Below are 23764 nucleotides of genomic sequence, written 5' to 3'. Positions count from 1 at the left end.
GACTTCCAGTGAGAGTGCAGAGTTAGCCGCCTATCAGCTACAAGATATAGCTCATACGTGGTTTAAGCAGTGGAAAGTACACAGGGGTGCAGATGCAGAGCCCATAGAATGGGAAGAGTTTGTTATGGCTTTCTTAGGTAGATTCTTTCCCCTAGAGTAGAAAGAAGCCAAAGTGTTAGAGTTCATCAACCTCAGACAAGGTAGCATGAGCATAAAAATAACACTCCCTCAACTTCACTCAATTAACCAGGTACACTCCTCATGTAGTAGCAGATAGTAGATCTAGAATGAATAAGTTTTTGTCTGGGATATCAGGTGGAATGGTTTAGGAGTGCAGCACTGCAATATTTATTAAGGAGATGGAAAAATCTAGGCTTATGTTCCATGCTCAACAGATTAAGGAGCAGAAACTTAAGAAGAAGAAGAAGAAGAAGAAGAAGAAGAAGAGAGAAAATAAGAGGGCCAGAACTGGTAGTTATAGTTTTTCTCAGCCAGGGTTGCAGGGTGGTAATCGTTCTCAGCATAGATAGAAGTTTTCAGCCACAGTTCTATCTTTATCTAGTGCACCAGTACCAAAGTTCAAAAATAACCATAGAGATAGGGCACCAGGCTCCAAGACCTAAGGTAGTGAGAGCAGGGTTTTTACTCATCCACTTTGTGAAGAGTGTGGTAAGCATCATAAGGGTATATGTAGAGCCGGTAGTGAGGTGTGTTTCAGATATGGTGAGACAGATCACAAGGTCTGAGATTGTCCTAGGCCTGGCCGTAGAAGTAAGCACGATCGTCCTTCAACTCAGTCCGGTCCCCCGAATCAACAGGGTGCCAATTCCAATGCTATCAGTAGGCAACGCCCAGACAGACTCTATGAACTTCAGTCCCTACAGGATCAGGAAAGTCCTCTTGATGCAGCCACTGGTATGTTATAGATCCCTCATTTACATGTTCACATTTCTTCAGATTCAGGAGCTTCTTTTTTCTTTTGTAACTCTTTGCATAGAAGTCAACTTTAAGGTCAGACGAAATGTTAATAGGACCTTTTTCCAGTCCCCACCCCAGTGAGTCAGTCTAACACAGCCTGACAGGTATATAAGAACTGTTCGATTATGACATCTCTGAAAATCAAGCCTTCAGGTTCCAGTAGTAATACAAGTAGGTGTAGGAAATCCATAAGGGAAGATGATTCTCGACCCATTCCTATCTCAGTGTAAATTTTTCTACTTTAACCATTACGCTACTTACGCATGCTTTCCATTTTAGTCCTACGAATACAGCTTAAATCTATGCGCTTTTCATAGAATAGTATTTGTTTTAAGTTCCTCGTATGAGGAGTCCAAGTCCATCCAATGTTGCGGATCATGTTCCACAAATTCAGAAATTCCAAACCCAGTTCGTGCAGCTCATAAATCATGCACTCATGTGATGCTTTACAGTATGCTTAGCCTACATAATTTGTGACTTCACTCCTAGTGTTCATTCAAACTCAGATTATGCCACGTATACCCTTAGTTTAGATCCCTCAGTGAATCTGTAGTGTTAGTGTTCCATTCTGCAGGCCTTAGTTATAGTGTTAGTTCAGTAATCAATATTCAGTAAAAGACTTAGATAGTCCTACAAAACCATGGATTTCAGCTATCTGTTACTTAGCCATCAGAATTCATTATTCCTGTACAAGTCTAACCTTTAGTTATAGAAAACCATCATTCAGTCTTAGTTACAATCTTAGTTATGGTTACAGTCTCAATTACTATCTTAGCTACAATCTCAGTCCCAGTCCTAGTCCAGTAGATAAATCAGAAACTCAATCCAGTTTTAAGATTACCCGACCATAGCATATGGCCATTTGTTACTCAGTTATTAGTATTACAGTACCTCAATTTACAAAATATTTTAGAATTATGATTAGATGTCTGGTCTTGCATTCCTAAGGTAATACAGTTTACCTCACTCATGCTCAGTTACCTCATGTTGCCTAATCAGTCATTACCTCCTATGTATAATACCCTATAGTCTCAGTCCAGCTATCAAGACTAAGTATAGTTCAGTTTACACGCCTAGTATTCAGATATAAGTTATTCAGTTAATCAGATAAAGTTAGTATATATTTATGCATTAGTGCTCAGAACCAACGTAAATCTTTTCAGTAGTCTCGATTGTAGTGCGTAAGGTCTAATCACTTTGTCTTAGCTTCAGATCCTGGATATCCAGCCGCGATTCAATTCGTAGGTGCCTTGTGCATCACCTAGTTTTCCTCAGTATCTCAGCAAAAGTAGTATTCTTTGAGGGACCTAATGTCCCAAGAGGGAGATACACTATAATTCTTCGAACTCTTATGACATAAAACATGGCATTATCTCTTCTCATAATGAATCTAGTTTGGAGTAAGAAGGTACTTATAAGTTAACCCTCCAACTCCAACCTCAGCCGTAAGCCGCGTATTCAAGGTACTCAGGTTATATCATGATATACAGCTCATATATCATATTTCAGAATTAATTACATCTATATGTTTTTGCTGGTGTGTATCTAGTAATTAATTTCAGCTCATTAGAATTTTCAATTTAAGGAAATAGTCTCCCTTGAACTTATCTAGTTCCATGCTTAAATTTTCATGATAAACATGGTAGCAATTACCATTGTATATTCAGTCATGCATTCATGAACCAGTTAACTATGCATTAGATATGCATGTTCAGTATAATCCATTCAGTTTATCGGTCATGTCAGTCATGGAATCATGTTCCAGTTGTTCATGTTCAGTATGTATGTCAGTTTATATTTTTTCCCTCTCAGTCAGTCTCATTTGAGGATGAATGTTCTCAAGGGGGAGATATTGTAAGACCCCGTAAAATGCTAAAGCTTAATTCATTCCTTTAAGCTTGTCAAGGGGTCCTAGACTTAGAAAATTCTAGCTTGCTTCCCAGACTTAGCCTATTATTGGCCTTCAAAAGTTGGCAATATTATTTTTCCACCTTAACAACCTTTAATGGTTTATATTTTTATTAGTTCATGGTCAGGAAGGTCAATAGGTATTCCTGGATAAGTTTTGGATTTTTTGGAATAGGTTTAGATCATGTTCGGAGTCCCAAAATAGTGAACCCATCACTAATCGTGTTGGTCAACATTTATGTAGGCTGTCAGAGCCAAAATTTCTGAGGCTCGACGCGATCATGGCATGATGCATTGAGTATCGCGTCGTAGCCATCAACGCTCCGCATCGATTGTAGCGTCGGCTCCCAGTTTTTAGTCATTAAATGTACGAATTTTTAAGGGCAAAAGGGTCAATTTCCCATCCTTAGATAAACCCAATAACACATGATTCAGCCATATTTTACCAAAAATATAGAGTTTCTCTCAAGTTTTTCTCCAGAACAAGTTAGGGTTTTCAATTAAGAATACAAATTCAATACTCAAATTCAAAAATCTCTTCATCAATCTTTGTAAAATCAGGAACTAAGGTATGTCAAGTGTTGATTCATGAAGTCCAAGAACCCTTTTTCAAATTATAAAACATGATATTTATGTTGTGGGTTGTTTGTAACAATGTTTATCTTGTTGTATGATTCCCAAGTTGGAATCTTTATGTGTTTTCATCAATCTACGTTAGCATGCAAGATGAGATCCATGAATTGAGTTGTTTATAATGTGTAATTTGATGATTTCACCTATTCCCTAAGTTGTTCATGTAGGGTGTTTGACAAAATGGCTAGGAGGATAGAAATTGGGTATTATAGCTCAATAGTGACTCAAATAATAAATGCAGGTTTTACCCTTATGACCAAGACTAACTTTTGTTATATTGTGTGCATTATAAGTATTTGATGGAATGTTCATGAGATTAGGTTGATAAAAGTATGACATGTCTATATGCAATTCCATCCATGTACAACATTATGATAACCATGTGTTTCATGAAATCCCCAACTTATTGTATTATGAATTGTTGATATTGGTTATGTGTTCACGAAGTGTCAAGTCTTGTCAGTTTCATGCATTTGAGTCTTGGGGTTACTTGTACCTAACAATTTAGCTGTGTGCCTAGTGCCAGTGTCAGTTTTCATGATACTCCCATTCAAACCATGATCATAAGAATTTAGTCAGTTATATGACTTAGAAAAACTCAATAATCTCAATCAGTTATCCGATCTCAGTAGTATTCCATCTGTCAACAATTTAGTGAACTCTATTCAAATCAGCTAAAAGATACTATCAGTAATAGTTCTGTTTGGTTTAAATCAATTTAGTGTCTCTTCATTTGGGAGTAGTATTCAGCACCGAGTGAACCCAAGGATGGGGACTCACCTGTTAGCCAGTAGAAGGTATGATCCTTAGAAAAAATCCTTGCATTCCAAAACTACGTAGCTACCATAGGTTGAGATATGCCCTACGAGTTTAGGGATTAGACACCTCATTTGAGTTTTTCCTACTAGAAGTGGTTGACGAAAAAGTTCCCCATTAGAGAGGGTTTACTCACAGCATATCTTTACCCGTGGCATAGTACTGACACCCTTCGAGCTAGGGTTATAGGTTGGACCTCACCAATTCAGTTTTAGGGTATGTCGGTTAGATGATTACCTCCCACAATTTTAGTTTTGGATCCAGTCTCAATAATAGAACTTAGTTCAGTTCTATAGTTTCAGGACTGTCAGATACAGTCACTCAGCTCAGTACGAAACTCAGCTAGTTCCATCAGAATTAGGACTATCAGACACAGTCACCCAGTTAATAGTATATTAATTATACGAAATTCATGTTACTAGTATTCAGATTTCAGGACTGTTAGATGCAGTCAATCAGATCGGTTATTTATAATCAGAACTGTTAGAAATAGTCATTCCTTTATCAGTAATATAACATCAGTTCCTCAGTACTCAATAAACTTATTCTTTCAGTGTCCCAGTATTACTACCCAAATATCAGTAAATCTATGTTATCTGAATTCATGAGTCAGTGTTATTATGATCTCAGATACAGTTACGTATTCATGCATGTATTCTCACACTTATATTATTCGGTCAGTTAGTATTATTCATACATATGAACCATTGCATTCAGCCTACCTCACTTGCATACCAGTATATTGAATCGCACTGATACATTTGCGCTATGGTGTTTTATACCATAAGTCCAAAAGCACGCACTCCAGAGTATCTGTAGCATTTCTGTTTTAACAGTCAGAGTCAGCAGTGAGTCCTCATCATTCGAGAATATTATTATTTGATTATTTTATTCTTTCAGTACTTAGTTTATTTTAGTAGATGGGGTTAGTTGGGGGATTGTCCCATCACCTCCTTATTCAAAAAGTGTAGTTTTAGAGGCTTTCAGACTATAGCATGTTCAAAAAGTTATTTCAGTTATTTGGGTACTGTTATACCATATTTTAAGTTATGTATCGGTACTGAACCTTATGGCCTTTCAATTCATGTTTTTGTATTTATGATATTACCATTATTATTCAGGACTTAGTTACAGATATTAGTCTTGGGTTTGCTTGTGGTCCTTTGGGATTATGAGCATCATGTAGCGTTCTTAGTACCAGATTTGAGGCATTACAGGTTTGGTATGGTTGGATTATTGGTATGGGATGGTTAGACTCGGTTGGTCCGGTCACAGTTATGACCTTATCCTAGAGTTTTCATGTAAGTTGTTACACTATCTTCTCACATGCTCAAAAATTCAGCCAGCTCAAGGCAGGCGGCTGGAGGTTGGGTTGGATAATGGGGGTGGTCTTCGGTCCCGACAAACTTAGGAAGCCCAATACGACAATGCCCCCAGTCGGGTTACATCATTATATTATTTATGTTACATATACATATATCTACTGATAATGTGACATTGATAATGAATGTTGGATTATTGAGGTATGCTCTTCTTCGCTTTTCATTTATATCCATTTACTTTAGCCTTTGTAGGGCTTGTCATTTACTTTATCCTTCTTGGGGAATGTCATTTACTTTTGCCCTCGTAAGGCTTGTTATTTACTTTAGCCCTCGTGGGGCTTGTCATTTACTTTGTCCTCATGGGGCTTATTCTTTATAAATGATATAAATTTATGTATTGTGATGTTATGATGATACCCATCAAGGTCGGAGGATATGATAATGATATGATAGTACCAGTGTGGCCGAATGATATTATGATGATATGATGATACCTGGTGCAGACAGAAGATATTGTGATGATATGATGATACTCGGTGTGGCCAAAAAATATTGTAATGATATATTGATGCTCGGCAAGGACGCAGGATATTATGATGATATGATGATACTCGGCAAGGCTGAAACATATTGTGATGATATGATGATACCCGGTGCAGCCATAGGATATTATGATGTTATATTAATACCCGAAAAGGTCGAAGGATACTATGATGATATGATGATACCTGGCAAGGCTGGAGGATGATTATTGATGTGCCTGTGTACATCTACCAGTTTGAATCCGGCTAGCCCTATGTATGGCATCTTTATTCACAAATGTTGATATTAGAGATGTCGGCCATACTTTTCTAATGAGTTAAGGTATAAAATGGTATAGTTGTGGCTTAAGGATAAAAGATGCCTAGTGGTGGATATTACTTAAGTGGCTAATAGTGACTAATGGATTAGTGAACCTTAGTGATGAAGAGGACTAGTGGCATTATTAGCTATTAATAGTGATGATTATTTCATTATGGTAGTTAATGATAATGGATTAGTGACAGTTATGATTTGTGCTATTGATGACTAAGTCTATGATGTCAATCAGTTGTTAAAACAAGGATTTGTAGACCAATGAGGCTAGTTAATAAAAGATGATATTTGATAGATGAATAGTGAACTAATGGTGAGTAACGGTCATTGATAAATGGTAACTAGTGGAAGTACGATGGCTAAAATTCAGTATTAATTAGTTAATGAATGTGGCCTAGTGGTAAAGCTTGGCTAAATACTAGATATTGGCTAGTTAGTAAATGGTGGTTAGTCATTGACCCATGAATAGTGTTTATGCGATGAATAGTGGATAGATGATAATTAGAGGTTATATGATGGCTAGAGAGTAATGGGTTTAGTATTAAGCGTTGTCTAGTTAATAATGAGTGAATAGGGTATATTGATGAGATAGATGCCTATATGATGGTATGGTTACAGTTATGAGAATATTAGTATATGTTATTCAATTATGATTATTGAAGATGATTACGCATATTGGTAAATGGATATTTGATAGAAATTGTAGAAAATTATGGATATTGAAAAAGTTTGGGCTTATCAATGATTTGATTCTTTTATGTTTCTCTTAGGTATACTCTCTAGTAGTATGGGACATCGTGATGAGTTCTTTACTTTATGCACTAGTTGGTGTATGGGTACCAACTTTGTACTTGTGTCTTCTTATGATTGCACTTGTGTTGCTTTATGATTTCGAATTATTTATTTCTTATGCACGATGATGTTGCCATACATTTATGCCTTATATTATATTGTTGTTCCGACATTTAATATTTGTTATGTAAGGCGATATTGGCCTGCATTAATGCCTTATGTTATTTTGGGATTCTGATATTACATGTTTTTATGTACAGTGATATTTGCATGTGTTGACGCCTTATGTTATGTTGTTATTCCGAATCACTTACTTATTATATACAGTGATGATGGAGATGATTCAAGGTCGATTTTGTACTTTGACTTAGTATATGATTATCTTGCATTTTATCATTCTTATATCATGATTTAGCCCAATCGACCAATGAAGCCTACTGAGTAACCATTATTTTGGTACTCATATTACACTTCTGTACCTTTTTGGTGAAAGTCTGAGTATTAGTTGTCGTCGTTGATTATTGTTCATGCGAGATTGATTTTCAAATATAGGGTGAGTTCTTGGAGTTTGAGTCACCCAATTTCCTTCTATCTCTTTATTCAGACTTTAGTATTCGAGACAGATGTATTGACTATTCTAGACTTAGTGTTGTAGTTGATACTATTAGTTGCTCTTATACTAGCTCTACCAAGTTTTTTGGGATTGGTATTTTGTATGATTGTATCTTCTATCTAGAACCCTTATGTTTACAATTGATGTTCTTGAATTTTACCTATGTTGGACTTTTCTTACCGAATTAACCCATTACATTAGCTCCGAGTTATGGTACTGGATTACCTACTGGTGGGAATCGATAGGTGACATTATGACTCATAAATGGGGTCATGACAATAATAGCGAAAATTACATAATGATAATACCATAAAATATCCCAAATTTTGGTGTCATGGTATACGAACCAACGACGTACATCTCAAATATCAAAAGATACAATGATTGTCCAAAAAGATCATAATCTGTCTCAAAATACAAAATAAGACATGAACTAGATAAGAAGAGATAGTGGATCAACTCCAAAAGCATAGATCCACCACTACCTCGAATATACTTTAGATACTGCCTGTACTCGTACCTGGACCATTATCAAAAGGGAGCAGTAGGGGTGATTATGTTCACTTGCACTCAGTAAGTATCATAGGTCAATTGAGTAAAGTAGAATATAAAGCATATAAAATACACAAATGGGCATGTCACCTACAATCAGAAAATGTCTCAAATGGTAGGCCACACTATCTCTACAAGTATGAGAAAGGAACACAATGGATAGACATTAAATCCAACACATCAAAGAGGTACAAATAGGTGAATATCACATTAAGAATGCAATTACAACACAGAGTGAAACATACAATGAAGATGATGATGATTTGATGCACAAGGTTGTCGCATAACCTCTATATACACCTATCGAGTTTTTCTCCCAAAGTAGGATACATGGAGGTTCATCAACCCATATACAATTCAATATCCATAACTCATCTCCGACACATACATTAGTAGAGGGTTTTTAAAGATGTCACATTTTCAGTCAGATTAAACTAGTATTTCTAGTATTACCACAGTGGTACGAATGTTTCATGAACGTCTATGATATGGGGATATAATGCTCACAACTAACTAGAATGAGAATTTCCAAATCTAACCAATACTACATTCCACGTAAGCTAAAATCTTCTTAATATGACAACCATCCATGATCCAATATAATTCATATGCCAATAAAGCAAAATATACAACAATATGTCGCTGATACCACATAAATTCCAATTTAGGCTTTTTCACTAGAAAAGATAAAATCAAATATACATGCACACTACCAATAATATCATATAAGACCCGAAAATGGTCACACATAGATGATAATGTCTCAAAACCACTAAATAACAAAAACACAAGCCCCTACGCGGGCACAACATACCAATAATGTCATTTCTGTGATTAGTTCTCATACCCTTAACACGATTTTATACCAATACTAACTACCCAGCCCAATCTGAAGAAAGTTAAACCATAATCTACCTCGAATGTTCAAACCGATCTATAAAGCCTTCAACACAAATCTTTCTCCTTATGAATAGACTAGAATCGACTAAAATACACAAACATGGAATCTACGCATTAATAGGAAGCCAACGCTACCCATATTGTTTATTTCTGGGTCAGGGTCAAAATAAATCCCCGAAATGAATTTTTGAAAAAGAAGGATAAAATTAAAATTTTAGTCCAAAAATCTATTATCTATGTTAAGGGAACTAATAGAAGGAAACTCGAGTGAAAACAGGTCTCAATTGGGGTTTACATTGAAGAATTATTAATTTAGGCCTTCTGGGCCAAAATCCCCAAACTCCACATTATAATTCAAGTTTTAACAAAATTTAAATAATAAGAATCCATGAAAAATAATTGAAATCGAGATTTGGAACTTATCCAATTTTAAAAATTAATGAAATTGCCTAAAAACTCAAAACGCCAAGCTCCAACTCCTAAAAATGGGAAAGATCAAGAAAATGGGGAATTTATATTACCCAGGAATACCGAGTCACTTAAGTGGCCATCATTTAAGTGACCAAGTGTCACTTATGCGATACTCGCCTTGCAAGCGAGTGTCGCGTATGTGACCAGGTTGTCACTTAAGTGAGCCTATAATAGATTCAATGACACTTTGGATATCAAGCCAAATCGCTTAAGCGACCAAAATATCTCTTAAGCGATGCACTAGCTGAGTAGTGCACCAGCTGGAGAATGCAAATGAACTGTGCTACTAGACTAAATTCGATGCTCCAAACGCAATGGAGATATTAGATTTTTGAAAAAACATCATTTACATAAAGTTGATCCCCAACGCTCAATTTCACAAGTTTTTAAATCGAGGATCGAAATGAGATACAAAACCCATAAAATTGATGTTTTGAACCTGTTGGCATAGTCCATTTTGATATCCGACACACAAATCAATAAGTGTCGAGCGAAGTCAACTAATAAGTCTTTTTAACCACCAAAAACCATAAACTTATAAAAATCACACCAAAAAGTATTGGAAACCATGTCAATCATCTCCACACCTCAGAAATACCGCAAAGCAACCACGAGTAGAGGTAAAATAGTCAAATCAGACAAAAATAAGTATTTTACAAAAATCACCAAAATCTAATCATTATAAGAATTTTTCACCTTTTACAACACTCTCATGGTTTTTTGATAACATAGATTTATCCTATTATGTCAAATGCCATAAGTGGAGTTCTATAAATCCACTTCTCATCCCAATAATTTCTATGGATCAATTATTTATTATACATCATGTCATAACCACAAAACCCTCAAATATTACACCATGAGACACAAACAATCTCTACATCACACAAAACTCAAATTTCATCGTAACCCATCCTAGCCTAAGATTTTAATAACTCTCATCCTAGGTAAAACTCTACCTAGATGTTTACACCCAAAGAATGGTATAACGGCAGGATGGGCCATTACAACCAATTAATAAAAATTTTAACATATCATATTTCCAAGTCTAAATTGCAAATTTTTGTTTGGCCAAAATTAACATTTCATACTTGTAAAACATGTTTTGGGTGTGTTCGGTAAGGAGGAAAATATTTTCCATGCTTTCCTTGGAAAATATTTTTGTAGGGAAACATGTTGTTTCTTACTTATTTCTTGTTTTGATATGCAAGTAGAATTTTTTTTTTAAGAATATTTATATATATTTAACACAAAATAAAAAAACGTAAATTCTTTGTGGGAGGTGCGAGTGCTAGTAGGTGCACGTGTAGGAGAAAAATTTGAGGGGGAGTTGATGGGTGGTGGCAGGTGGGATGGGGAAATAAAAGAATTTTAAAAATTTTAAAATTTAATTTTTTCTTTGAAGAAGGGTGTGGGAGATCGGGGAAGAGGGTAGGGTGGGTAAGAACAAAATTTTAAAATTATTTTAGAAAATACAATTTTAGGTTGAGTGAGGGTGGGTAGGGTGTAAGAAGTTGGCAATCGAGAGTGAGAATTTTTTTTTATTTTATTGGATGGAGGGGGAGTAGGGAGTCGAGGGTGAGGGTATCGATAAGAATCATTTTTTGGGGGTGGGAGAGGTAAAAGTTGGGGTGTCATTTTTCTTATTTTGAAGGAGCTTGTTTCTTTGGAGAAAACAATTTCAAAATCTTTTAGTCAAATAAACATGAGAAAATGGCAAAATATTTTTCCTCCATACCAAATATTCTCTATAAACCCAAATATTTGCAAATAATCAAGACAGAAAATATCACAACAAACGTCGTATTTGATTTTAATTTGTGAGTGTTTTTTCTTATTATAATTTTTTTACAATCAATTTGTGAGTGTTTTAATTTCTATGAATTCTCTTATTTAAATTTTCAAATATAAATTCAAGGGTCTCGAGCTGGACCTTGAATATAGTGAATTTGATCTTGATTTGGCGATTTGACTTCGAATTTTTTATCTTGATCTTGAGTTGTGAATTCGATTAATAAGATCTTGACTTATGAATTTAATGGACTTGATCTTAACTTGTATCTGAATTCAAGGGATTTTGATCTTGATCTTGAATCTTGTGGTCTTAATCTTGAATCTATGAACTTGGATACTTGGATGCTTGAACTTGTAAGTTGTAGAGAAATCAGCAATGTTTGATCTACGAACTCTCTCTTACTTTTGTTAGAATTCTAGTACCTATTCTGAATTATGGAGGACCCTATTTATAGTTATATAGTGGAGGATTTGTGATAAAGAAAGGCTTCCTTTAGCCAATCATATTTAAGCGACATAGAGATATTTGCTTAGTTGAAACATGTCACTTGTATATATGGTGCATTCTTATTGGCGTTTGATTTCACTTATTATGTTGCATCATTTTGATATATGGCATGACCCTATTGTACCCTCTCTTAAGTTGACATATCACATTATTTTACATATGGGATTAAATTGTACCTCTAGAGTAAGATGACATCTTGGGGTTATCAAAGTGGGGTCATTATTTATAGCCCAAATTATTGCATTAGCCTAATAAAATTTGGATTAATTAAACCCACATTATTGGGCTTAAATAGTTAATTCAATTATATTAATCTATAATATTTATTTAGACTAATATATTCAAATTAATATGATCACAAATGTCAGTCCCCTGCCCCCTTCAAGACTTGTTGAGATTTTTAATCTTTTTGAAGATTGGACTTAAAGTACTAACTTGATTTTAACTATAGTGATATTTGTAAATAGAATCATAGACTAATGATAGAATCTCTCATTTCTAGGAACCCTTATTTTTTGGAATAATTACACAAAAGTACACCTAGCAAATATACTTTACATTTTTGTAGCCACACCTTATAGTCCAAAATCTAATTTGGCCATTCACTGTAAATTAACTTTTCTTTACCGTTATATAGGGAACAATACTTCTCATACCAAATTTCCAGCTTCTTCACAATTTTCACTTCAATTCTTTCCCAATTCTCTCCAAAAAAAACTTCAAACAAATTATTATTCAAGGCGAATTTTACACAACGCAACTCAAAAACTTCATTATACATCAATAATTCATGAAACATTTAGATTGTTTTGAGTTTTTTATACAATTCAAGGTTCCAATATGTTTGTAAATAATCTCTATGTCGAGTGAATATAGTTATAAAAAAAAAATTGGTTGTGTATTGAGGAACTCAAAACTGAAATTTTGGATAATTTGGTATAGTTTTGAGGTGATTTTGGATGAATTTGATGCTTGGATCTGAGGAAGAAGATGAAGTCTTTTTTGTACAATAGTGTATATATTTGTATACAATATACAATACAATATTTTTATTATATTATAAAATGTTATATATACAATTATTCAATAATATAAATAATTATACAAATTTACATATTTATATATAATGTTTATACAATGTATCTGCATTATATAAATGCATATAAAGTGAAGATAAATAAGAAAATCATCAAAATAAAAAAAATATTACATATACAATAATATGCAATACAATATACAGATGCATACAAAAAAACAAACATCTTTTTTCATGAATCCAAGCACTAAATTCATCCAAAAATACTTCAAAACTACACCAAATCATTCAAAACTTCATATTTGGGCTCCTCAATATATAATCGATCTTTTGCAATCATACCCACTTGGAATAGGTGACAATTAGTCCGGAGCAAGAAGACGGATCGCCACATGTAATCCTAACTCTAATAGAAGTAAATAAGGAAAAAAACTAAAATTGATCTTCCTATTGAATGGTAGTAAATGTGAACCCCCTTAATGACATGTAGTCATATCATGTGGGCAAAAAAAAAATTACATAAAAGCACATACAATAATGTTACATTATAAAATATAGCCCACTATATATTACATTACCAAAAATGATCCCATTGTATAAGATCAAAATATTACTTTTACAATCTGTAGCCCAATGCTCATTAAACATCTAGTTGTTAAAATAGAATATTGAATAAGATGAGTAGTGGCTTATCGTCCAATTTTCCAAAGTTCATTCATTTAAATTTTAATGGTACCTGAGTTAGCAATGTCGTTTAAGGGACAATTGTAGATTATTTTGAGAACAATTTATTAATAGTTCAAATTTGAGTCAATATATTTAAAATCTATATCCCAACTCTAATAATTTTTTTGAATGTTCAGCCATTTTGTTCATATTGAAATTGGACTATGTAATGCACATTTGCAACTCTTACCTCCTACTAAAATTCTCATAGCTTTTTTCCAATTAACAAGGGATTATGGAATGTACACCTCCTCATTGCGTCTATAAATACTCATGTTACTATTATTATTATTGTTGTTGTTGTTGTTATTGTTGTTTTTGTTGTGAAAAAAATTGTTAGATTTCTGATAGTGGTATCAGCATAACAATGTCGAAAAATTAGAAATTTCTCATTTATCAAAGCAAAATTTTAGAAGCAATTGGATGTAGTATTACTAAGAAAATTAAATCAGTGTATAGAAAATTTAGAAGGTGATGAAGATGGAGATTTGTAGAGAAGGAGTTTTAAATATATATTCTTCCTATTTTTGGTAGGAAATAATTAGAGTCCAGATTATCCTATATTACTATTATTTATATTTATATTTAAATATTAAATAATAAAATAATTAAAATCTGACCTATTGTAAGTCTTAAGGATCCTGATGATGTAAAATATGCATTCCACACAGTGTATATTAGTTAATCTCAATAATTATTTTTGACCGAATGGATATATAAAGAATTAGTACGGAAGGGTACACTTCGTGGGAATATTATTGTTTTTGGTCTTTTTAGGGTGTGTTTGGTACGAAGGAAAATATTTTTTATAGAAATTATTTTCCTAGAAAAGGTTTTTTATATAAATTACTTTTTTAGAAAATATTTTCATAAAAAATGGTTGGTTTCTTACTTATTTTTTTATGTTCGGTTGGTGAGTGAAAATATTTTTTGAAAAATATTTTCTAATGTTTAATTGGTGAATGAAAAAATATTTTTCAGAAAATACATTTTAGTGTTTAGCTGAAGAATAGAGAATAATTTTTACAAAAATAATTCTTGACCCTGAAAAATATTTCTTTTAGGGTGTGTTCAATATGGAGGAGGAAAATATTTTCTAGAAAAATAAGTTGTTTCTTACTTATATTCTTGTGTTCGTTACGCAAATAAGAAAATATTTTCTAAAGTATTAGTATATATTTAACAAAAACAATGTTTACGAAGAGGGTAAGAAGGGTGGGGTAAGAAAAAAATTGAAATTTTATTATGAAAAAAAAAAAGAGAAAATCAAATATTTTCTTTTAAGAGAGGGGGATAGTGTGTGGGGTGCGGGAAGAGGGGGAAGGAGGTCAAAATAGGTGATGGGTGGGGTAAGAAAAAATTTTTGAGTTTCTTTAAAAAAAATAATTATTATTTTTTGAAAAAAATAGAAATAATAATTTTTTTAGGGGTGAAGTGACGGTTAATAGGGGTTGGGTTGGGTTAGAGTGTGAGGGTAAGGTAAGAAAAAAATTAATTTTTTTAGAAAAACAAATTAAAAAAACTTAAATTTTTTTGGAGGTAAGGGGTGTGTAGAGGGGGGGCTGGTAGGGTGAGGGGGGGGGAAGAAAAAAGGCTTGAGTTTTTTAAAAAAATAAATATTTTTTGAAGGGGGCCGGTAGGTATGGGGGTGGGGGTAGGGGATGGGGATGGGATAAGAAAAACATTTGAAATATTTTTAATATATTACATATGTTTTATGGATTGAGGGCGATAGGGAGTGGGGTGGTAGGGGATTCGGTGTTAGGGTATGGGTGGGTGATTTTGAGCCAATTTTACTTATGATAGTGTCCTTTCATTTCCACCAAAGAAAGGTTAATTCAGTATTAGCCCCTTGATTTCCAAAGGTTTGAGGTTGTCCTAAATCGAGGCAGCATCTAGGACCAAATGGTATGCTATGTTGCCTCCAGCACTCGTGCCCTGTGAAAGTATTTGGAGAAATCAGTGTAGCTGGCTAATAGTTCATTCGGTTTGTTCTTAATACAATGCTTCCATGCAATCCTCATATGCTTGGGAGCTTGATAATACTCAATTGATATAATTGTTACTGGAATTTCATTAGAAGCTGATCCATACAAGCCTTTTAATATGGGTGTATCTAAAGTTCCCCATATGAAGCCTCCCTTGTGAATATAGATTACAAGAGGAAGTTTGGCAGTAGTGGTGGAATAGAGTAGTCGACGAGAGAGGATAACACGAGCCCATGTGTTCATTGAGGAGTTAATAGAAATATCCTTGGTGATACTAGGAAATGACCATTAAATGTGTCTAGGGGACAGAAAGTTCATCTAAACGTGTGATTGAGACACTAAAATAATGAACCATGCCCACATAGCCATAGGGATCAACAATAGGATCAATTGGCATAGTTGTATAATTTTAATCATACATGCTTGTAGATTATTTATTGACCTAGGTGGAACTAACGTAACAGTATTAGAGATGAAGTTTGTGAATATATTTTAGGTTTTTAAAAGGTGTGAATGGAAACGAATAGATGTTTTTCAAAAAGATATCAAGAGAAAGGATGCAATTTGAATATAGATCTTGTCATTGTGGATAGTTATTGTCACACCACTTTTTCGTTGGAGGGTCGAAGGATTTTTTCAATGAAAGTGACAGTATTGAATAGGAATTATTTTATTTATAGAGCCATCACTTGGAATTGAGTCATGGTGTTCTAAGTCACCTTATTGAATTCCTAATCAAAAGGAAATAACTCTTTGTTGGTCTGCGAAAAATAGAAGATTGGGTAAGAAATTTTGTTGATCGAGGGAAAGTGTGAGTCACCCTTCGAATCCCGTGGTTCAAGCACGGTCGCATTTATCAACTTATACTTAGCTTTAACTATTTTAGAAAAATTATGTTTGCAAGTCTTAATTCACTTATTTTTAATATCTAGTATCTGTCTATACCTCTTGTATTAAGCTAGTGAAAAATAATTTTAGAACGGTTTTTGCCAAGGTGCGTTATTGCATCCTTCAATTATTTTTAAACGTCTTAAAAAGATGGATATGTCACATTCTTAATTGAGACAAAACATTCTAAATGTGCCTAAAACTCGTTTAGCGTTAAAGTCATTTGTTTCATCTCTCGTAAACTCGAGATAATTTTATCTTATTCCTTTTATTCTCATTTTGCTTTCTTTCCTTTTCAAATTTGCAACTAGTTTTGGATTAGTCTGCAACTCGCGTCACTCTTCACAAATAGTTTTTTCCTCTCTTTTTATTTTAGTAGTAACGATAGGTCTTGAATAATTTTACAACCTGTCTTATTTAGCCTTATATGAATTAACGAGTAGGCCTTACATATCGAACCAGGCCCAACAAGATCTATTAATTAATATGAAAAAGGGATGAATCGAATAACTATTATGATGTGCTACTTTTGTATTAGTGTTTTCGTGTCTTGGAATTACAATAATATACTAAAGAAAACATACAGATTCTAAAACATCAATTAATTCAAACATAAACATTCAAAATTAAAATAAGAAACAAGAGAACCAAATAGTAAGTAATTTAAAAGCCTAAAATAGCATGCTATTAGAATTTACCAAGTCATGGGAACAATTATACTATATGACATCATCAAATAATTTATTAGGATTAAATAACAAAAGGTTTACAACCACTTTTCTAATCCCATCTTTTTTTTCTCTATTCATTCTTTTATTTTTATTCTGTTTCTTTGCGTGTTTACATATATAGTGCACACGGCTTTATTTGTGTGTGCATGTTGTGTCTATCCCCACTTTGCATTCTAAGCGTGTGTGTTGTGCTTTTTTTTTAATTATCTTTTTTTTCATGCATGCATGCATCATAAGTGATGGTTTATAATACAATTATATCCTAATTACATATCAACTAAACGTAACTTTACAACTTTTAACACTATAAAACTTAAAAAGTATCTCATTTAGAATTCAAATCTAATCTATTTAACATTATTTCAAACTGGTAAAAGAATTATAAATAAAACGTAGAGCATGAATTACACATAAATAATAAACTAAGCACACTAGATAATATAAGAAGCCATTGTGGTTTATAATTCAATTACGTCCTAATTACATTTCAACTAAACTTAATTTCACAACTTTTACACTATAAACCTTAAAAAGTATCTCATTTAGAATTCAAATCTAATCTATTTAACATTGTTTCAAACCAATAAAAGAGTTATAAATAAAACGTAGAGCATGAATTACACATAAATAATAAACTACACACACTAGATACTATAAGAAGCCATTGAAATAAGTTTTTCATGCTTCAATTCATAATGAAATTTATAAAATTAATAATACAGAGATCGAATAAGAACATGTGACAAATTAAACCGAGTGTAAAAGCAAGAACGTCGTCACCGAAAACTCAAACGGATACCTCGAACTCTACTCGCCACTTTCTTTCTGTCCTTTTCTAAGGGTTTTCCTCTTCTGTTTCTAAGTTTTTCTCTAAATTTCATTCTCACTTCTCTTCCTCCGTTCCTCCTTCTTCTTACTTTTTCTCTTTTGTTTTGTTCCTTTTCATTCTTTTTTTCCTCTCCGATTCTCTTATTTTTCTTTTAAGTCTTTTTTTGATTTGTGTATCCGTGCGTTCTTTTTTGTCTATGCTGATGCAAGTGTCCTCCCCTATTCCACTCTGTGTTCTCTCTCTCTTCTCTGTGTTTTCTTCCTTCTGTTTGTGCCCATGTCTGTGTCTTTCTCTGTGTGTATTGTTATATAATGTATAGGATTGGGGAGTGGAGGGAAATGTAGGGTTGGTTGGGGTAGTTTTCTTTAGGATAAGATTTTCTCCCCTTTTTAAAAAAAAATTCAAATATATATAAAATAAATAATAAATAATAAGACAAAAATAGTAACTAATTAATTTTTATATTTAAGAAAATATAATAAAAATATAACTAACCTAAAATAAAATATAATTAAGAGAATAATAAAATTACTATCTTATTTATTAAAATCTAAATTAAAAAAATATATATTTTTTGAAACAATTTCTTATTATTTACTAAATTAAATAAAAACTATAAAACATGTCCTAAAATAACTCTATTTTTTTGAATTTTTTTAAATAATGCCTACTAAAAATGAAATAAGGGCTAAAGATTATATTTTGGACATAAATAAATATTTAATGTCAAAAATAGGTTAAAGCTCAGGAAGGGTAAAAAATCACGTGTCTACATTTTGCCCATCTTTGTTTGAAATCTCGCAGGGTTTTCATACAAAGAAGTAGACAATGAGATGAGTTTTGACCTTTCGGTTATTCGAAAGGAAAAAATATATATAAAGAAAAGAAATATGGTCGGGTCTTGATTTCGGACTACCTATATATCCCGGGTTATAAGGGAATCAGGTCACGTGTAGTTTATAGAGGTGAAATAGTGGGACGACGAGTTAGAGGTCGAGTTAGGTTCTGTCAAGTCTTTGGTTCGCTACTTCTATTTTTACTTTCAAATTAATAACAAAAATAAAAAAAATGAAGATAAAAGTGAAAGATCCTATCTATGTAGCTTTTCTGAAATCTTGACTTTAATCTTCATGAATTTTACAGTGGTGAGACAGTCGTTACTTTAAGTTGAACTTGAAAATCTCCACGCTATTCTCCTGGCGGATTCCTGAAATTGCAATTTAAAATTTTCACCCTATTCTCTAGGCAGGTTCCTGACTTGCAATTTTTAAATTTTTTCACCCTATTCTTCATACAGGCTCCTGACTTGCTAATTCTTCATCCTATTCTTCAGGCGGGCTCCTGACTTGTAAACTTACAAATTTATTCAAACTTCAATGAAAACATTACAAAACGGTAGGTTTACAAGAGATCGGGCAGGAGAGAATTTCTAGTGTGTGTGGAAATTTCTGATGCCTCTTATAATATTACAACAAGTCTTATATAGACCAGAGAAAGATAATAATGTACATCTTATGCATACAAGTGTAAGGCTGAGATTATTTCTCAGTGCTTTTTAGCTTTTTAGAAAAGCTGATTGAATGCCTTGTCCTTTTGGGCGTTGGATTCCATTTAGCTTTTAGAAAAGCGGACTGGACTGTGTCTTTTTCTTTTCCCAAAAAGCAATAGGGTCCATTTAGCTTTTAAAAAAGCAGACTGGACTGTGTCCTCTTCCTTTTGGAAAAGCATGTGGCTTTTGGATTCTTATTAGGAATAGTAAATTGCCCTTTCAAAAAGTAATTCCGGTTCTTTGAACCTCTACTCTCGAAGGGATATTTTCCTATTCTTAATAGGGGTCCAAATAGGCCATAGTTATTCCTTTAGGATGGAGCATATCTCCATTATTATCACTACTCCCTGTTGAGGAGGCTTCTTCTAGAAGTTGTAATACTTCTTCTTCATTAGTCTCTTGGCTTTCCATATCTTGTAAAGCCTTCTTTAATTTTTCCTTGAGGGCCTTCTTATTTTGAGAAGCGGAGGAAGTTGCTGTTTTCTCCTTGTCTGGAGTTTTTGGTGTTGTTGGCTTGGGAGTCCATCCTTTGACTTTTATCTCTTTGGATAAATATTTGATTCGGTCTTGTTCCCCTTTAGCGAAATTCTAGGAAATGATATAGGAAACTCACTTTTTGATAAAGAATTTGCACATCTGAATGTGCTCTGGGAGGGTTACACACCCTTCTTTTGATAGAAATCCGTGAACCTGTTAAGGAATTATTGGGGAAGGATTTCTTTGATTCCACCAAAATAGATCCACCATTCGTAAAACCATCTAGGAATAATGGAATCTACCATTGCTGGACAATATTTAATAAACCAGGTGTGTCCTGGCTTGACATATAAAAAATTGAACCATGCCGACTTATAGTCGTACCAATTATACGTTTGTGGCCTGTGAGGCATGGATAGTGCAATTGGGTTATGCAGGTGGTCTGCAAACCAGTTAAAAGGGGTTAATACCCTCTTAATAGTGAATCTAGAATAATCGATGTATTCAGGATTTCGCTCGTTCATAGAATGCTCGACCTCGATAGAACCAGTGTCGACGAGGATAGCTTCATAATATCTTCTTGTTTTGAGGGGATTTTCAGTATCCACAAACTTTTTATCATTGTAAACCGGCTTGATCAGCTGATCCAATGGATATCCTTCATACTCTTTGTCTAATGCAATGATTGGCATTACCTGTGTGGTAATGAATTTGAATTCCTCTCTGATGGGAGGGGTTGGTATTGTTTTAACCACCGTGGGATCTACTGCTTGTGCAAAGGTTTCAGGAGCCTTCATAGCATAACTTTGTTTGGATTGGATAGATGAGCTGGTCGATTGCCCTTTATCAAAAGGCTTATTTGTCTTTAAGTCTACCAATTTACTCGGCATTGGTGGAAGGAGCTTCGGAAACTCTGCCAAAGCTGCATATTTGTTCTGGAATGGTTACTGAAGTTTCATTTTTAAAGTAGGCCTCTGAGGGACTGATGGTCTCAAAGGGTTTGCTGAGGCTGATGGAGGATCGAATGGTCTAGCCATTCTTGCCTGTTCTTGCTTGCTTCCTACTGGGGTTTTCCCCAGCGTGGTGGGTCTCATTTTGGCCCTGTAAGAATTCTCTTGTTAGAAAATCGGGGATGGAATTATGTTCTCCTTTAATAAATTTAATTTGAAAATCAAAGCTAGATAGGAGAGCTTGCCACCTAGCAAATATTTGTTTTGAAACAAGATTTTTAACGTCTTTTTGCAAAATTTCTTTAGCAGATTTACAGTCTACTCTTAGGAAAAATTCCTTATTAATAAGATCGTCTTGAAATTTTGTAATACATAGCACTCTAGATAAAATTTCTTTTTTAACAGTGCTGTAATTCTTTTGTGCAGAATTCCATATTCCGGATGTGAACCTGACTAATTTTTCAGGAGAACTATCATTAACCTTTTGTTTTAAGATACCCCCATACCCTATATCTGAAGCGTCAGTTTCAACTATCATGGAGGCTTCAGGGTTAGGAATTCCTAAGCAAGGAAGGTTCTGGACCAAGTTTTTGATTTTGATGACAGCATTGGTTTGGTCAGGACTCCAAGGAACTGGGGTTTTCTTGAGTCTTTTGTAAAGAGGTTCACAAACCTGCCTAATGTTAGGAATAAAATCCGCAACATAATTGAGACTTCCTAGAAACCTTTGCAGTTGAGTCTTATCAGTAATTTCATTGGGGAATTTGGAGGAGAACTCAATGGCTCTACAAATAGGTTTATAGCTACCTTGATAGAGATCATGTCCTAAGAATCTTATAGATGTCTGGAAGAGCTTCATTTTTTTGGCACTAACAACCAAACCATTAAATTTAACAATTTTAAAGAAAGTGTTTAAATGTTTGAAATGGGAATCAATGTTCTCTGAGAAAATAAGCACATCATCAATATAAACAATCGACATATAAGTATAAGGATTGAAAATATTGTTCATAATGTTTTGAAACTCTGATAGAGCATTTTTGAGACCGAAGGGCAAGACATTCCACTCATAATGTCCAAATGGGATGTTAAAAGCCGTCTTATATTTATCTTTCTCGACAATTTGAATTTGCCAAAACCCGGACTTCATATCAAATTTGCTATAAAGATTAGCTTTGAAAGTCCTTTTTAATAGATCCCTTTTATTAGGAATTGGATGTCTGGTCCATTTTAAAACCGCGTTCAAAGGCTTGTAATTTATTACAAGCCTAGGGGTTCTGCGCTCCTTTCTGCACTGTTATTGACATAAAAGGCAAAACAACTCCAGGGAGAATTAGAGCTTCTAATAATACCATTCTTTAGAAGATGGTCAATTTTCTTTTTACAGATTTCCATCATTTCTTGGTTCATTTGGATGGGTCTGGCCTTAGTAGGGATAGTTTGTTCGTCAAACCCAGAAATGTAAGGAAGTTCTACCAAATGTTTTTTCCGTTCCCAAAAAGCATTAGGGAATTCGGAACAAATTTCTTTTTCAAAAACTTTGTGGAGATTGGATATTTTAGTAATCATCTTTGGGGTTTTTAAGGACTGCTCAATTTTCTTGATATGAATATCTTGTTTAAGAAAATTGATATGGGAAGAAAGGCGGTTAATTTTAAAAATCGTCTGTTCTTTAATAAGGTTTCCTTCTTCTTGTGAGAGGGGCCGTAATAAAGGGAAAAATAAGGTCTGGTTTAGAAGAGTTGTACGAATTCCATCGTAGTCACTCCAGTAAGGTCGAATCTGGTTGACGAAAGGTATCCCTAAAATGATATCTTCTGTGATATCTTCGGTAATGACGAAGTCGTTAACAAGGCAGATGCCATTGTTGCAGACATGAGCTTTAGGGAGCTGGTAATGGATTTCCATTTTTTCTCCCGTCGCTGAGTAAACTCGAGAGGTACTCTTTTGAAGGTACTTTGTAGGTACTAGGCCTTTAACGATACAGTTACTATCTGCCCCTGTATCAAAGAGTGCGACTCTGTTAAGAACAAAGTCTTTATTTATGACAATTTTTACGGCTATGTGTTCGCTATAAGCCCTTATGGCCGTAATAGCTTTGCCGGACGTGGAGGGAGAATCTGAGCCAAGAAAGGAACTAGGCTCTGGTTCTCGGAGATGGTCATTAGGGATGATCGGAAAGGCCTTAGGTAACCCTGGCGGGGAAACCTTTTCTGGGGGAGAAATGCTTTTTAGGACTTGATCTGTAAGAACGTTAAGTTCTACTTGGTCAAGACGGATTTTGAGATTCTTGATCTCACCCTTTAAAGTGGAGATTTCTCTCTTAAGGTCAGCAATAGAAGGTTCCGCAGGTTTGTCGAATCTAGACATAACCTGTTTCATGCTAAAAGGCTGAATAATGGGTTTGGGGGGTTTCTCTTCGTGAGAAAGCATTAATCGTTTGAGTTC

The 23764-nt window shown here is 34.0% G+C and overlaps 1 pseudogene; it reads right to left on the bottom strand.

Moving 5' to 3' along the window:
• Positions 1-15665: 15665 nt before the first annotated feature.
• Positions 15666-16313, bottom strand: LOC107876558 (annotated as a pseudogene).
• Between the last annotated feature and the right edge of the window lie 7451 nt (positions 16314-23764).

Source organism: Capsicum annuum, chromosome 7 (genome assembly GCF_002878395.1).
Source record: "Capsicum annuum cultivar UCD-10X-F1 chromosome 7, UCD10Xv1.1, whole genome shotgun sequence".
Lineage (NCBI taxonomy): Eukaryota > Viridiplantae > Streptophyta > Magnoliopsida > Solanales > Solanaceae > Capsicum > Capsicum annuum.
The sequence above is the reverse complement of the archived record's forward strand: the minus strand, read 5'-3'. Positions and strand labels throughout refer to the sequence as shown.